Below are 15802 nucleotides of genomic sequence, written 5' to 3' on the forward strand. Positions count from 1 at the left end.
AGAGATGCAAGCCAAGGAAGCCCAGGGATTGCAGCAAGCCGGTGCCAGAACGCTAGAGACTTGGGGAGAAAGCACGGCCTTGTCAATGCCTTGACGTTGGCTTCTGGCTGCAGAAACCATGAGACAATAAATTCCTGTTGTTAAGACAACCAGTGGGTGGTTTTGTTGTAGCAGCCCTGGCAGCGAAGACAACATCCTTGCTCCTTAGCAGGCCAAGAAGTGTGGGGAGTGCATTCCAGGCAGAGGAATATGGTTTCTAAAGAGGTCTCTATTAGGGAATCATGGCTCTTCTCTCTTAATCCCTGCCTCTAAAGGAGTGGTCTTCAATATGTGGTCCCAGGATCAGCAGCTTAAGCATCACGTGGGAACTTGCTAGAAATGCACATTCCCAGGCCCTACACCAGGCCTATGCAACCAGAAATTCTGGGGGTGGGACCCAGCGATCTGTGTTTTAACAAGGGTTCTAGGTGATGTGTTGCACACTCAAGCTTAACTGCTGCTCTGAGGGGTTAGGTTTCCATTCTCAGCATTTGACCTCCTGTTAAAATAGGAACAGTAAGAAAGATGTTAAAAGGGAAGATGGGGCCCAGCCATGAGTCTCTCTGACTCCCAGTCTGTCCTTCTGGCCACTGTGCAGGGTGTTTGCAAGCTTCATGTTTGGCCTCCAGCGGGTGGACAGGAAAAAACCCCAGTGTCCAATATCCCGGGGATGGGCTAGCATATAGCTCTTGTCTCAGATCTTGGTAGCTCCAACCCAGTTTTCCTTTTTCCTTGTTTCTTTCTCATTATTTTTAAGTCCATTTTAATAGTTTCTGCAGACCCAGAAGCCTGAGTCTCAAAACAGCCTCTCACTGCTTACCTACTATTTACTTCGAGAATATGATACAGCCTCCCATCTGATTGCCAACACAGAAGAAGGGTTACTAAAGACAGCTGGTGCTGGTTTTCTAACAGGAGAGGAAAGTGTGAAACTGGCTGCTACCATTACAAAGCTGGGTGGGCATCATAAGAGAGCAAGGGAGAGACAGATGGTTGAGATCCAAGTGTCAAGCTCCTGCTGAGATATTTTACTGATGTCTCTTTGGACTTTAAAATCCCTCCAATGGCCTTTAGCCACTGCCTTTGTGTGAAGATCAAATCTTTGCCTTGTTTGGCAGCCCCATTTCAAGAACCCTGGGCCCCCGGGCTCCCCTTGTACAGCAACCCTGGCCTTCGGTTGGATTTACTTGGAGGGCCACGTGCCCTCCTGCCCACAGACCTTGTCCCCACTCTGCTTAACAAACTCACACCCCTCTTCTTTGAGACTGAACTTGAAGCATCAGTGCCTCAAACATCTTCCTTTAATGTTTAGGCTCCTGGAAGGCAGAAGTCACATCAGCCTTGTTTAAGGTGATAGCCCCAGGGCCTAAGACAGTGTCTGGCATTAAACAGAATATGCATTAAATGAATAAATCAGGAAATTGAGAAGCAGGGCCATTTCCCTTCCATTTCCTTATGATCAGGGCCAACATAGCAGGGAAAAGATCAAAATGGAAGTGTCATTCAAGGATAAAGATGCTCAAATTTTATGCCTTCAGGACCTCTTGATGCTCTTGAAAATTACTGAGGAACCCAAAACGTCTTTATTTATGGGGTTATCTCTATGGATATTTATCACATTAGAAATTAAAAGGAGACACTTTTTTTAAATCAAGAACACACTCTGGTACATTCCATTAGTCATCATTATGTCATTAGTCACTGGAAAACTCCAATGTGTATTCACGAAAAATGACATAAAAAAGGAAAATCATGTCTCTGTAAAAATGGTCGTGATCTCATATGCCCTAAGAGAGGGTTTCAGGAACCCCCAGGGTTCCCCAGACCACACTTTGAGAAACACTCTTCAAGGCATTTAACATGGCAAGGGCTCAGCTTGTTTGGTGTGCACCTGAGTGCTAACCGCTGGGTTTGGGCTCCCCAGAGGCAGCCAGGAGTGATCGAGCAAGGTGTGCACTTAGACATCATGGAACTTGGCGTGGCCGGAGCTGAGATGATTTGCGTCCAGGGTCAGAGTCTCAAAACTCAGTACGTCCATCAAGTGCTCACTGAGCCCCTTCTGTGTTCCAAGCATAGACTTAGGCACTGGAAGCAGGAAAACAGACACAGCTCCTGCTTTTGTTTCCTCATGAGCGAGCAGCTTCTAAAACACCTAGAAAGGCTTCTAGAAACATTACCCAGGACTCGTCTTCAAACAACACCCCTTCACCCTCACCATAGCCCCATGTAACGAGGATATCTACAAATGCTCACAGTACCTCAGGAAATCTGAAGAGTGAAATACACTCAGACTTGCAGGGAGTCAGCGACTGTGAAAGGCCAGGGGCATTTTTGTTCTGATTGAAGATGTTGGTTCTCCAGGAGAGTATCAGCAGAGCTTTGCCTTCTCCAGGGCAGTTCTTGCTGGCTGTAATCATGGACCTCCAAACCTAACTGCAGACATCTCTTCGCAATGGAGTCTAGTTAGCAGACTTTGATGCAGCCTCTCTGTTCTGCTTTGCTAATGCTGCCAGAATGCAAAACACCAGAGACAGATTGGCTTTTATAAAAGGGGGTTTATTTGGTTACACAGTCACAGTATTAAGGCCATAAAGTGTCCAAGGTAACACATCAGTAATCAGGTACCTTCACTGGAGGATGGCCAATGGCGTCCGGAAAACCTCTGTTAGCTGGGGAGGCACATGGCTGGCGTCTGCTCCAAAGTTCTGGTTTCAAAATGGCTTTCTCCCAGGACATTCCTCTCTAGGCTGCAGTTCCTCAAAAATGTCACTCTCAGTTGCACTTGGGGTATTTGTCCTCTCCCAGCTTCTGCAGAGCAAGAGTCTGCTTTCAATGGCCGTCTTCAAACTGTCTCTCATCTGCAGCTACTCTCTCAGCTCCTGCACTTTCTTCAAAGTGTCCCTCTTGGCTGTAGCTCCTCTTCAAAATGTCACTCTCAGCTGCACTGAGTTCCTTCTGTCTGTCAGCTCATATATATGGCTCCAGTGACTCAACTTAGACCCACCCCGAATGGGCGGAGCAACACCTCCATGGAAGTTATCCAATCAGAGTCATCACCCACAGTTGGGTGGGGCGCATCTCCATGGAAACACTCAAAGAATTACAATCTAATCAACACTGATAGGTCTGCCCACACAAGGTTACATCAAAGATAATGGCGTTTGGGGGACACAATATATAAAAACTTGCACACTCTCCCTCATCCTCACTACAGTACCCATGAAGATAAAAAAAAAAAGTTCAATGTTCAAAATAACACTTAAAAATAAGACAGATTAATGCCAGAATTTGACAGGTACTGTCTCAGATAAAGCTGCTTTGGGTAACATCTCTCCCAGCTTCCACCTATGATGTGTCTTAAAACAGAGAGCACCAAAAACTAGGAGAGAAGATGTTTCACAACCTGCCTCCCATCTTCTCTCTCTTTTGTGGGATTTTGCAATAACCCAAAAAATGGATAGCCTTCCCTCTCTGCACCTTGGAGATGCATTCCCTCCACCCCTACCATCTGAATTTAAATGACTTCAAACTTTTGGGGTGCCAATTTAGTGAAATGTTTCCTGAAGTGATGGGTATCCCTTCACCTGACAGTACCACAATTACACATTTATTCCCAAATAAATAATCAGAGTTATACATGAGGATATGCTTCTGAAATGGCTCCAGGAATGCTCCTCTGGCATTTTTTTTATAGGGAACAACTCATATTCCCCATCTAAAGGATATTTTCGGATTTCTGTAGAATGAATTATAATATTCATCAATTTAGAATGGTGCAATAGAATGAATGATGCGCCATCTTGGAAACAATTTTTAAAAGCTAATTAGAGGATGTATATCGAGATACAGCAATTTCTGCTATGCTCCCCCACCCTGCCAAAGGTTGAGCTATAGGGTCATTTTTCTCTTTCTTTGTCAGAATATATGTGCTCCTTTTAAAGCAAGAAAATAGAGCAATTAAAGTTATTGCAACTTAAAAGTTACATCACAGGCTGCTGGAATGTCCAGCGCTGCCAAGTCAGCAGACAAAAGCATCTTGTGGTCATCACTGGGAAAGAAGCAAATCCCAGCAACCGAAGAGCCCCGAGGTAGGGGGACTCTTTACGGGCACCCAGCCCGGCGCAAGCGGCTTCGTTCACCAGGAACATGACCTGCCACGTCCACGCTGCAGCCTGGTGCTGAGTGATCTGAAAATCAAATCCCCCCTGAAGTGTGTCCTCTGGGGACAGTTCAGACACTCCCAGTTTAAGCAGCTCCCATGAAAGGGCTGGTGAAGGCCTGATGTGAGCGGACATGTGAATTTGAAGCCCCTAAGAAACGGACTGGGAAAATGCACATTTCAGTATTGGGGGAGGGGATCTTTTTCACAGACTTGTCATGGAGGAGGTAGAAGAGAACCCCTGGAAGGGGGCTGCTGCTGCTCTCGGGGTGTACACAGACCCTTCTCCCAAGCCGGGTGCCCCACGGTCTCAACTTCTCATGTGAACAGGAGAAAAAGAAGTCACCTGTTGTCCCAAGTGCTGGGCAAGGATTCGCCCTAAGTAAGAGATTCAAGGAAAGGGGATGTGAGAGATGGAATCACACACCCCACAAAAGGCTTGTGCTTAATCTGAATCCACATTCCTGTGGGTGGGAACCCATTTGTAGTTAGGACCCCTTGAAAATGTAGTATTGATTGTGAATGGGACCTTCTGAGATCCTATTTAGGTGTGGCCCAACTGCATGAGGGTGGGGTTTAATCTGCCTGACGGGGGCCTGATTACAAGGAGCCAGAAGCCAGATGTCAGCGGAAACTGGGAGAGCAGACAAAAGGAGAGAGAGAGAGCTCCATGTGACAAGGGCCGAGATGTCAGCTGAGGAGCCCCAAGGGCTGCGGCCAGCCGGCACCACATGTTGCAGACTTTAGGGGACAGCATGGCCTTGTTGGCATGTTGAATTTGGACTTCCCACCTCTGAAACTGTGAGACAATAAATTCCTGTTGTTTAAGCCAAGCATTGGGTGGTATTTGTCACAGCAGCCCTGGAGAACTGAGTCAGGGGAGTTGTCAACATCACTGTATAATGATAATTGAACATCGGCATCATACTCTAGAGTTTGGGGAGCTCTTTTTTATGGAGTTTTTCCACTTGATTCTTACAAAGTCCACAGGAGAGAAGCAGTGCAGGCATTATCGTCCCCACTTTGCAGATGGATAAAAGGAGGTAAGAATGGAGGCAGGTAAGGGGTGGGCAGAAAGGAAGGAAAGCACAAAAGCCAACTTACTGGGACTCTAATCTGTACACGGTGCTTTACAAAGTCTTAGTTAAATCACAACCAAACTCAGCAGACTGGCTTTTACTAGACTGTCTACAGAAAAGCAGATGACGGCTTGAAGAGTTGGAGTAATTTTCCCAAACTCAGACAAAGAAACCTTGAATCCTCATCTGACTCCTCTGGCTCACATTGTCACTCATATTTAGACTCAATTAAAAGTTTGGGAATACACTGACACTTATCTCCGTGCTATCTTTTATTTATTTTTTTAACTTTTTATTGTGGTAACATTTATACAACTCAATATTTCCCACTCCAACCACATCCAAGTGTGCAATTCAATTGTATTAATTGCCTTCAGAATGTGTGCCACCATCACCACTATCCATTACTAAAATTTCTTCATCACCCCAAACAGAAACCTTGCACCCATTGAACAACTCCCCATTCCTCTCCCCTTCTACCGGCCCTTGGTAACCCCTAAGCTACTTTCTGTCTCTATGGGGTTGCTTGTTCTAGATATTTCATATAAATGGAATCATGGCATTATTGCCCTCTTGCCTCTGGCTCACTTCATTCAACATGATCCCTTCAAGGTTCATCCATGTTGTCGCATGTATCAGCACTTTATTCCTTTTCTTTTTTGACAGAATAATATTTCATAGATCTCTTAAGATAGAGTTTGCATGCAAATGCATTCTGCTGGGGTTCCAGCATGCCCAATTCTCTAAAGTTTATGAAATTACTATGTTCCTTACAAATGAACTTTATCCAATTTTGCCATTTGTTTGTTTAAGGCAGGACCAGACAACTGCTTATATGGTGATATTTTCAGTGCCCACCAGAGGAATGTGGCAACTTGAAAATAACAAAGTAGGACTTCTACTCACAATTGGCAAGCGCTCAGATTGTGTTCAAAGGAAGGTCCTGGCTGCCACTTCACACCCATGAGGGTGTCTATTATTTAACAGCAGCAACAACAGAAAGGAAAATAAGTTTTGGAGAGGATGCAGAGAAATCGGGAACTGTGACACTGTGGTGGGAATGTAAAATGGTGCAGCCACTGTGGAAAACAATATGGCAGGTCCTCAGGAAGTTAAATATAGAATTTCCACATGACCCAGCAGTTCCTCCTCTAGAAACATACCCAAGACAGTGAAAACCTGGGTCTCAGACACTTGTACACCAATGTGCATAGCAGCGTTGTTCAGCAATAGCCAAAAGATGGAAACAACCCCAAGTTCCCATCGACAAATGAATAAATAAACAAAATGTGGTACATACACACAATGGAATATTATTTGGCCATAAGAAAGAATGAAGTTCTGAGACAGGCTGTGACGTGGAATAACCTAGAAAACATGATGCTTAGTGAAATAAGCAAAGCACATAGGGACAAAATTGTGTGATATCACTTAGAAGACTAGAAGTAGCAATTCATAGAGATCGGAGGTAAAATAGTGGTTAACAGGGAATGAGGGCAGGGGGGAAGGAGGTGGATATGTTTGGAAAATAATTTAAAAAAATTCCTACTAGAGTTTTAGGTGGGTTTTCTGCACGGTTTTGACCCATGTCTTCTAAGATTCTCAAGCCTGCTCTGGCTTAGGAGGGGAAGTTTTGCCAAAATGTGCAGAATGTTCACAGTCCAGGACATAAACACTTGCAGTAGTGGACTTTGGCAAGGATATTGAGTGTAAACAGTGATCACACAGATTAAGTAAATAACCACTTGAAGGCAATCTGCCTGCTCAGTGGCTGACTAGCAAGGAAAGAGCTGGCCATACTTTTGGTGGGCTGCTCTAGATAAAAGAGGAAAATTCCTCCAAAAAAAAAAAAAAAATAGAATACTTCACCTCTCTCCTCAGTCTTCTCATCAGTAAAAGGGGGATAATAGGAAAAAGAAAATAAGAAAGCCCTGGGGGAACAATAATCCAAGAAGAACAGATAAGCTATTTAACGTTCTGGGGATGCCCAGGAATGACTATGGTCTGTTAATTTCTGATGGATATAGTAGGAGCAAGTTCACAGAAATGTTGCTATATTAGGTAACTTTCTTGGGGTAAAGTAGGAACATGTTGGAAGTTAAGCAGTTATCTTAGGTTAGTTGTCTTTTTCTTACTCCCTTGTTATGGTCTCTTTGAAATGTTCTTTTATTGTATGTTTGTTTTCTTTTTAACTTTTTTTTCATACAGTTGATTTAAAAAAGAAGGGAAAGTTAAAAAAAAGAAAAAAAAAAAAGAAAAACAAGTTAAAAAAAAAGATGTAGTGCCCCTTGAGGAGCCTGTGGAGAATGCAGGTGTATTCGCCTACCCCACCTCGATGGTTGCTAACATGACCACAGACATAGGGGACTGGTGGTTTGATGGGTTGAGCCCTCTACCACAGGTTTTACCCTTGGGAGGACGGTTGCTGCAAAGGAGAGGCTAGGCCTCCCTATGGTTATGCCTAAGAGCCTCCTCCCGAATGCCTCTTTGTTGCTCAGATGTGGCCCTGTCTCTCTAGCTAAGCCAACTTGAAAGGTGAAATCACTGCCCTCCCCACCACGTGGGATCGGACACCCAGGGGAGTGAATCTCCCTGGCAACGTGGAATATGACTCCCGGGGAGGAATGTAGACCCGGCATCGTGGGACAGAGAACATCTTCTTGACCAAAAGGGGGATGTGAAAGGAAATGAAATAAGCTTCAGTGGTAGAGAGAATCCAAAAGGAGCCGAGAGGTCACTCTGGTGGGCACTCTTACGCACACTTTAGACAACCCTTTTTAGGTTTTAAAGAATTGGGGTAGCTGGTGGTGGATACCTGTAACTATCAAACTACAACCCAGAACCCATGAATCTCGAAGACAGTTGTATAAAAATGTAGCTTATGAGGGGTGACAATGGGATTGGGAAAGCCATAAGGACCACACTCCACTTTGTGTAGTTTATGAATGGATGAGTAGAAAAATAGGGGAAGGAAACAAACAGACAAAGGTACCCAGTGTTCTTTTTTACTTCAATTGCTCTTTTTCACTCTAATTATTATTCTTGTTATTCTTATGTGTGTGCTAATGAAGGTGTCAGGGATTGATTTGGGTGATGAATGTACAACTATGTAATGGTACTGTGAACAATCGAAAGTACGATTTGTTTTGTATGACTGCGTGGTATATGAATATATCTCAATAAAATGAAGATAAAAAAAAAATAAACACTTTAAAAAAAAAAAAAAAAAAAAAAAAAAGAAAGCCCTGGCTGCTGGGATAATAGATAAGACCCCACCCCTCTCTTCTCGCTCATGGTGACAAGAGCTGGGGGTGGTGTGCAAAATAAGCTTGGGGAGTGGGATGGGGTGTGTTGAGGGAGCTGAAACCTGGCAAGTGTGATCAGAACCACTAGAGAAGGTGTGATCCTGCTCACTAATGTGTACTTCCTTATCCACACATATACACACTTCATATATATACAGACACACAGTAAAAAGGTGGAGAAGAAAGTAATCAGAATATTTTTGATGATGCTAATTTTCTTCTTTTAGATTATCTATATTTTCTCACTATAAATTATTTTGTGTTTTCTTTTTCAGAAAAATAGAGAAAATTAGAAAGCCAACCAGGCTGGCTTTCATAAACAGTCCAGAACCCTCTCCTGAAGACGTAGAGGACAGAGCAGAGCTTCAGAAGTTTGCTGTTTTAGAAACTTCTGACTCAAGGAAAAGCCACAGAGAACATTCTGGCTCATCTTCTACTTCCCTTTTAAAGGATCTGAGGCAAGTGTGTATTCCAGGGGTCCACGAGTGACCCAGGTGTTTGGGAAGAAGGAAGCCCTCAACCCTGGAGAGTGCAGCCAACCAAGGTCAATTGTCCCAGGACCCCCCAGAGCCATTCCCAGACAAAAGCCAAAAGAAGCTGCTTAGAATGTGCAGAAATGGATTTGCTTTTTATGCAATGAAATTAAACTGCCAAAATGATTTTTTAAAAGAACTTTCGTAAATACCTTAAATTGTTGAATGGCAACCCAGTAGCCTTGTTTCTTGAAGACAAGTGTATAATTATATAGCTAATATGGTGTGACTGTGTGAATGTAGAAAACCTCGTGGCTCCCACTCCCTTTATCCAGTGTATGGACAGCTGAGTAGAAAAATGGGGACAAAAAGTAAACGAATTACGGGGGGGGATTGGGGAATGGAATGCTTTGGGTGTTCTTTTTTACTTTTATTTATATTCTTCTTCTTATTTTTTGAGTAATGAAAATGTTCAAAAATTCAGATTGTGGTGATGAATGCTCAACCATATGATGACACTGTGAACAACTGATTGTACACTTTGGATGATTGTATGGTATGTGACTATAGCAATAAAATTGCAAGGAAAAAAAAAAGAGCAGATCAATTTTTAAAAAGACCTTTTGCAATGTACGTTTGTTCTAGTTTGCTAATGCTGCCAGAATGCAAAACACCAGAATTGGATTGGCTTTTATAAAAGGGGTTTATTTGGTTACACAGTTGCAGTCGTAAGGCCATAAAGTGTCCAAGGTAACACATCAGCAAGTGGGTACCTTCACTGGAGGATGGCCAATGGTGTCCGGAAAACCTCTGTTAGCTGGGAAGGCATGTGGCTCATGTCTGCTCCAAAGTTCTGGTTTCAAAATGGCTTTCTCCCAGGACGTTCCTCTCTAGGCTGCAGTTCCTCAAAAATGTTACTCTTATTTGCACTTGGGTCATTTGTCCTCTCTCAGCTTCTCTGGAGCAAGAGTCTGTTTTCAATGACCATCTTCAAAATGTCTCTCACCTGCAGCTCCTGTGCTTTTTTCAAAGCGTCCTCTTGGCTGTAGCTCCTCTTCAAAATGTCACTCACAGCTGCACTGAGATCCCCCTGTCCATCAGCTCATTTATATGGCTCCAGTGACTCAACTTAGACCCACCCCAAATGGGCGTAGCAACACCTCCATGGAAGTTATCCAATCAGAGTCATCACCCACAGTTGGGTGGGGTGCATCTCCATGGAAACACTCAAAGAATTACAATCCAATCAACACTGATAGGTCTGCCCACACAAGGTTACATCAAAGATAATTTGCGTTTGGGGGACACAATATATTCAAATTGGCACAACATTTTTTTGTAATTTTATTTGGCATAATTTGCAAGAACGTTAAAAGTTTGACTGGGGTTCTCCTGGCTGCTCTGGGGACCTTTAGTTCCACAATTATTAAGGACCTCTGCTTTTCTGTCTGTAACTACCACCAAGACCTTGACAGGATGGCCACGTTCCTGAGTCATCCTGGTTTGCTCAGCCGTGGGAGAGGCTGGGCTGGCACGCTGCACTCCCCGGCTCTTGCATCTGGCACTGGGGTGGGCCAGCCTTGGCCGTGGGAAATCAGCAGGCCCTGTGGGGCCCAACCAGCAAGTGTGGTCTCACCAATACAACTCTCCAAATTGACCCTCTCATCAAAGGTGTTTCTTGTCAAGTAGGCTCATGTCCAGATGCGTGGTGCATCTCTTGGTGGGGCTGGAAGGTAAAATTCTTGGCATGGCATCCCTTGAGTTTCTCTGTAATCCCAGAGGAGAAGTGTGACAGCTGAACTGAGTCACAAGTCTCTGCAGAAGGAAGGCTCGTGCCAAGAGCTGGACACTGGCAACCGCCCCTCTCTTAGAAGAGGGCACAGGTGCAGCTAGAGCCACCTCCCTGGATTAGCTGCCTTGGCTTTGTTTTTTGTCCTCTCGTAATTGCATAAAGGAAAATCTCAGATAAAGTGACCCCAGTTCCCTTAGCAACCTCCGTATACATTCAAAATCGCTGTTTATTGGGGATACGGTCTATGAGAGTGCTTACTGCTTCCATAAGTGCTAATTCAGTAAAAGGGAAGATAATGAATTATAATGCATAATAGGGTCCCAGGGGAATGCAGGGGGGAGAATTTTTCTAATAGATTAGCTGTGATGGACTTCAGTCCTTATGTGAAGATGCTGACAGACAGCCCCCTCCCCCCATAAAGATACACACTCAGTTGGTGCACGGGACCACCAGGCAATTTAATAAAGCTCGGCCAGATCGGCTTGGCTTGCGACTCACACATGATCTTGGTGCTTCCTATCTCTTCTGTCGCACTTACTGGGATAAATTTCAGTGACTTCTCCACGTGATTGGCGTCCCTGCTGGTTGCTGGAGATCAGTGACTATGGCTTCCTTACACATATGCTCCCTGTGCCTAGCACATGGTAGGTGTTCAAAAGCAAAAGCTTAAAGCAGTGGCTGACTGGCTAAACTATCTTCCCAGCGCAGCCGCCATCAGCAGCCCGTCTCCACTGACTGCACATGCAGAGCAAGGCAATTGCATCTGCATCCTGGCTCTTAACTGAGAGGGCAATTTGCTGGCTGTGTATGTGAGATGCCATTGCTCAGTCTCATTCAGGAGAACAGGGCCCAGATAAAAGATCTGAGGCTCAAACGTTCATCCTAAATTTAAACCAAATAGGGGTTTTCTCCTTAGGTCCTTTGCTCACTCTTTGAGTATCTAAAATTCCTCAGGAGTCTTGGCATCTCCTTTCCAATTTCCTCTCCAAATTACTAAGGGCTACTTGGGAAGGAACCCGGGAGAGCTGCCTCCTCAAAGGGAGGGAGAGAAGAAATGGCAAAGGGGAGGGCACTGGCAGGCATTTGTGAGCAGTGTGAGAAGCACAGCTGCATCCGAAGACAGCTTTCTAAAACTTATTATTAATCAAATCAACGTAATGGATATTTGCTTGGGGCAGCAGGCTTCCCAGCATGGAAACCCCACTCCCACGTTTGGAGAAGTGAGCGTCAGGGTGCGATGCAAGCTGAGAAAGCCAAAAACAATCCAGAAGCTCACATTCTCGGTCCACAGAGCAAGCGCACGCCCCCTCCAGGTTCTTGGGGTACCCGTGTCCTCTGCAGGTCCTCTGTCCCGGAGCTGGAGAGGCAAATGAGCCGGGAGCATGGGGTGTCCACTCCAGCCGAGGGGTGGCAGTTCCAGCCAGTGTTGAAGTCTAGAAGCAGCCAACTCGGAGAAGCTTCCAGTATCAGGGGCCGCAGCGGCGAGCTCACCTGGAGCTCCCAAGGGAGATAAATTTCAGTCCTGCCTGATGAGCCTCCATCAGTACCTCCCTATTTTTCTAGGAGGCTGGTTTTTTTTTTTTCCCCCTAGTTTCCCACCCTTCACTTAATTCCAAGTATTGCAGAGAGGACCTGGAATGTTTAAATGGATTTAGGAGAGCCTCAGGGGTAGCAACAGGAAATAAACCAGACTCAGATGCAACCACGGGACCAGATCAGGCTTGTTAGATACGAGATGCTCTCAAAAGCCACAGAGGATGTGAGATGCAGGGAGCTCCCTGCCTTTTAATCTCCCACGACTGTGGCGTCTTATTTCTGTCTTGAACGTAGCCTCATTTCTAAGGAGAAGCCCCTTGCACAAAGGCACGTCTTCCCGAACTGGTAGTTAAATCTTGTGGCCACCTCTGAGTCTGTCCTTTGGACATGGAATTCTTGAGTCAAAGGTATCCACATTTAGAAAGCTTTTGATGTGTGTTGCCAAATTCCCCTCCACGAGAGTACCAATTTACCAATTTACACATCTCCTGGCAGTATATTAAAGAACGCTCTCCCTGAATCCTAGCTCACACCAGAGATTTTCATTCCTTTGAATTTTTGCCAATTTGATGGGTTTAATATGTACGTCATTGCTGTTTTAATATGCACTTTTAAAAAAATTAATTTTGAAGTTAACTTTTTTTTTTTTTAATGCTGCTAGTCAATGTGTACAGGAATTTGCTCTGTTTTATTTTCAGGTATTCATTTGCTTGTTTTTTTTTTCCTTATTGATTTATAAAGAAATTTAACATATCATAATTTATTTTTATTCTTGTTATTTTTGTCAGAAAAACTTTACTCATTATGTTGTTTACTTTATAATTAATTTTTTTACTCTAATGTACCTTTAATCATCAAAACCAAACAAAAATGAAAGATCCTCTTCTCTTTCCCATATTAACAAGAAGAACTGAACACTTACTACTTCTTATATCCACTGACTGGTTTTAAAAATCAATCTAGGTGAATTTGCATTAAATTAGAAGGTCATAAATCATATAGTGCAGAAATACAAGGATGTAAACAGGCCTCAGTGCAAAACAAAACAGTCGTATTGTATTCTGTTTAGTAAAGTAATTGGGATAACATGGTAATAAAATGATAGTTTCATTAATTCAAGAAATGACAAGTTAAAAAAAAAAAAATCAATCTAGGGATTTAAGCCCAGATTGTTGTCATTACATTATTATTTTTACATTATATATCTTTTCTTGGAGGAATCATTTTTGACATTTGCATTGAGTTTTATAAACAAACTTATATGTAAAACACCCAGGATAGTTCCTAACAGAGTAAACGGTAAACAAATTTTGGGTCTTTTTGCTACTATTATTTCAACAAACATTTTGAATCAATTCTATGATTAACTGTCTTAATACTCATGACCAATTCTTTTACACAGAATTTCCTTGTCTTGAGTTCTTAATTTTGCACCACACTTCACATGGAATGAATTTTCAGATAATTTTTTTTTTCCAAGAACTATACCCTGGGGGTTTATATTTTAAGCCTGTGGATATATGGCAATATTTCTATTGCTCTCACATATGAAAGAAAAATGTCAGTGTTTACTCTTGTCTATTCATGGTACTTTTCCCTCAAACTGTTTCCTTGACCCTTATTTTTTACTGTTTCACACAACACTGCAGAAATCTAAAACACCGGAGTTTGGGCCAATTTATTTTCTTGGCTGTATATTGAGTTTTTTTTGGTCTTTATAAGAAAACGTTTTGCTGCCGTGTTTCTAGGAGGTGGGCATCATCACATTTTTTTTCTGATTTGTGGTATAGTCATTCAATCTGCAGAACTTTTGTAGAAAACCAAAAAAAAAAAAAAAATCTCTGTATGACCACGTGTCTGCATGCATTTACTGCTTCTTTTATCCTTGTCTTACTCATCAGGCACATTCCATTCTTAAGCTTTGGTCTTTAGTCTCTATCTTCCATGCATACTCCCCATTGTCCTCTATCATGGTTATGACAACATGATCCACTCCACCTCATGGTGCTTTGTCTCTTTCCATCATCCATGTAGGCTTTAATTCTGCAAGCAAACTTTTGGTTTCCTTATCATGTTTTTTTCTTGACTCAACCATGGGAGACGAGAGCTAACTTAGGTCGGACGGCATCTATCTCAGACATGTGGATTGGCCTGGGCCCCACTGAGGCCCCATGATCTTTTTAGGTCATTTAGTTCATTTAAGCCTCTTCCAGCCCAGTTCTCCCCACTACAGGGTGTTCATATGGGGCCAGGTCTGTGCTCCGATGGGGGCTGGTCTCCCGTCCCTGCCCCACAATGCACACACGCTCACTGCCTGGTCTTTTGAGACACCAAGTCCATGAAATCCACAGAGTACATGGAGAATGGTGGCTTCCAGTACCCATTATTATCAGGACCTCCGCCGTCCCCTGTTGCCTCCTCCCACACACACCATACAAGGACACCACCTCTGAGGACACCGTGCGCCACTGTCCACCACCTCGCCCCACGAGCTCACTACTTAGAGATGCTGTCTCTTCATGGATGTAAAAATACAGAAGGAGAAAGAGAACTGGGACTGGGTGACCCCAAAAAGCATCATATGAGATGGAGAGAGAATAACTCAGTTTCTGTATTGGTACGGAAAGAGAATACTGTCCCAGTAAAGAGCACAGGATTTGAAGCTGGACAGTGTAAGTTCAAACTCTGGACAGGTAACTTGTTCAAGGTCACTGGAGAGCTCGGTGACCTTGGCAGTTATCCAAACCTTTCCATGGCTTAGTTTCCTCATTGGTAAAATGAGGATAAAAATACAATCTTAGAGCATCATTGTGAAGATCAAGAAAGTCACTACAAATAAAGCACTCAGAATGTAGCAAGCATTCAATAAATATTAGTTATTGTAAATGGGCATGAGGATCTATTGGAGGTGACAGAAATACTCTAAAGCTGGTTTATGCCAATGGTTGCACAGCAAATTGCTGAGTTGTACGCTTGAAATGGGTGAATTTTACAACAACTAATATATACCTGTCCCTCACACTGTTCCTTCCAGTGCATGGACATTTACTTTTACTTTTAACTACTCAGTGTTCTGGGAGCCAGGAGACTTGGGTTCAAGTCCTGGCTCTGACGTTCATCGGTGAGCATCTTCCCCTCTGCAGCCTTAGGTTCCTCACCTGCCTAAAGGAGGCAAATGAGCTAAATGATCTCTGGTTCTCTTCCATTCCTTAAGGACATGTCATTATCTCCAAATGCTTAGATCAATGAGAAGCGGTATATAAATGGGAATTTTATTTAGATGATACTGTGCTAGTGTTTACAGTTACATCTCAGTCCAGCCCTGTTCTCAGCTCTTCTCCTTCCCTGGTAGTCCCCAAGGGGAAAATGGAAAGCTAAGTAAGTAAGGCCTACATAGCCCAGTTTTAGCCCCTAAACAC

This window comes from Choloepus didactylus, chromosome 18 (assembly GCF_015220235.1).
Source record: "Choloepus didactylus isolate mChoDid1 chromosome 18, mChoDid1.pri, whole genome shotgun sequence".
In the NCBI taxonomy this organism is placed as follows: Eukaryota; Metazoa; Chordata; class Mammalia; order Pilosa; family Megalonychidae; genus Choloepus; species Choloepus didactylus.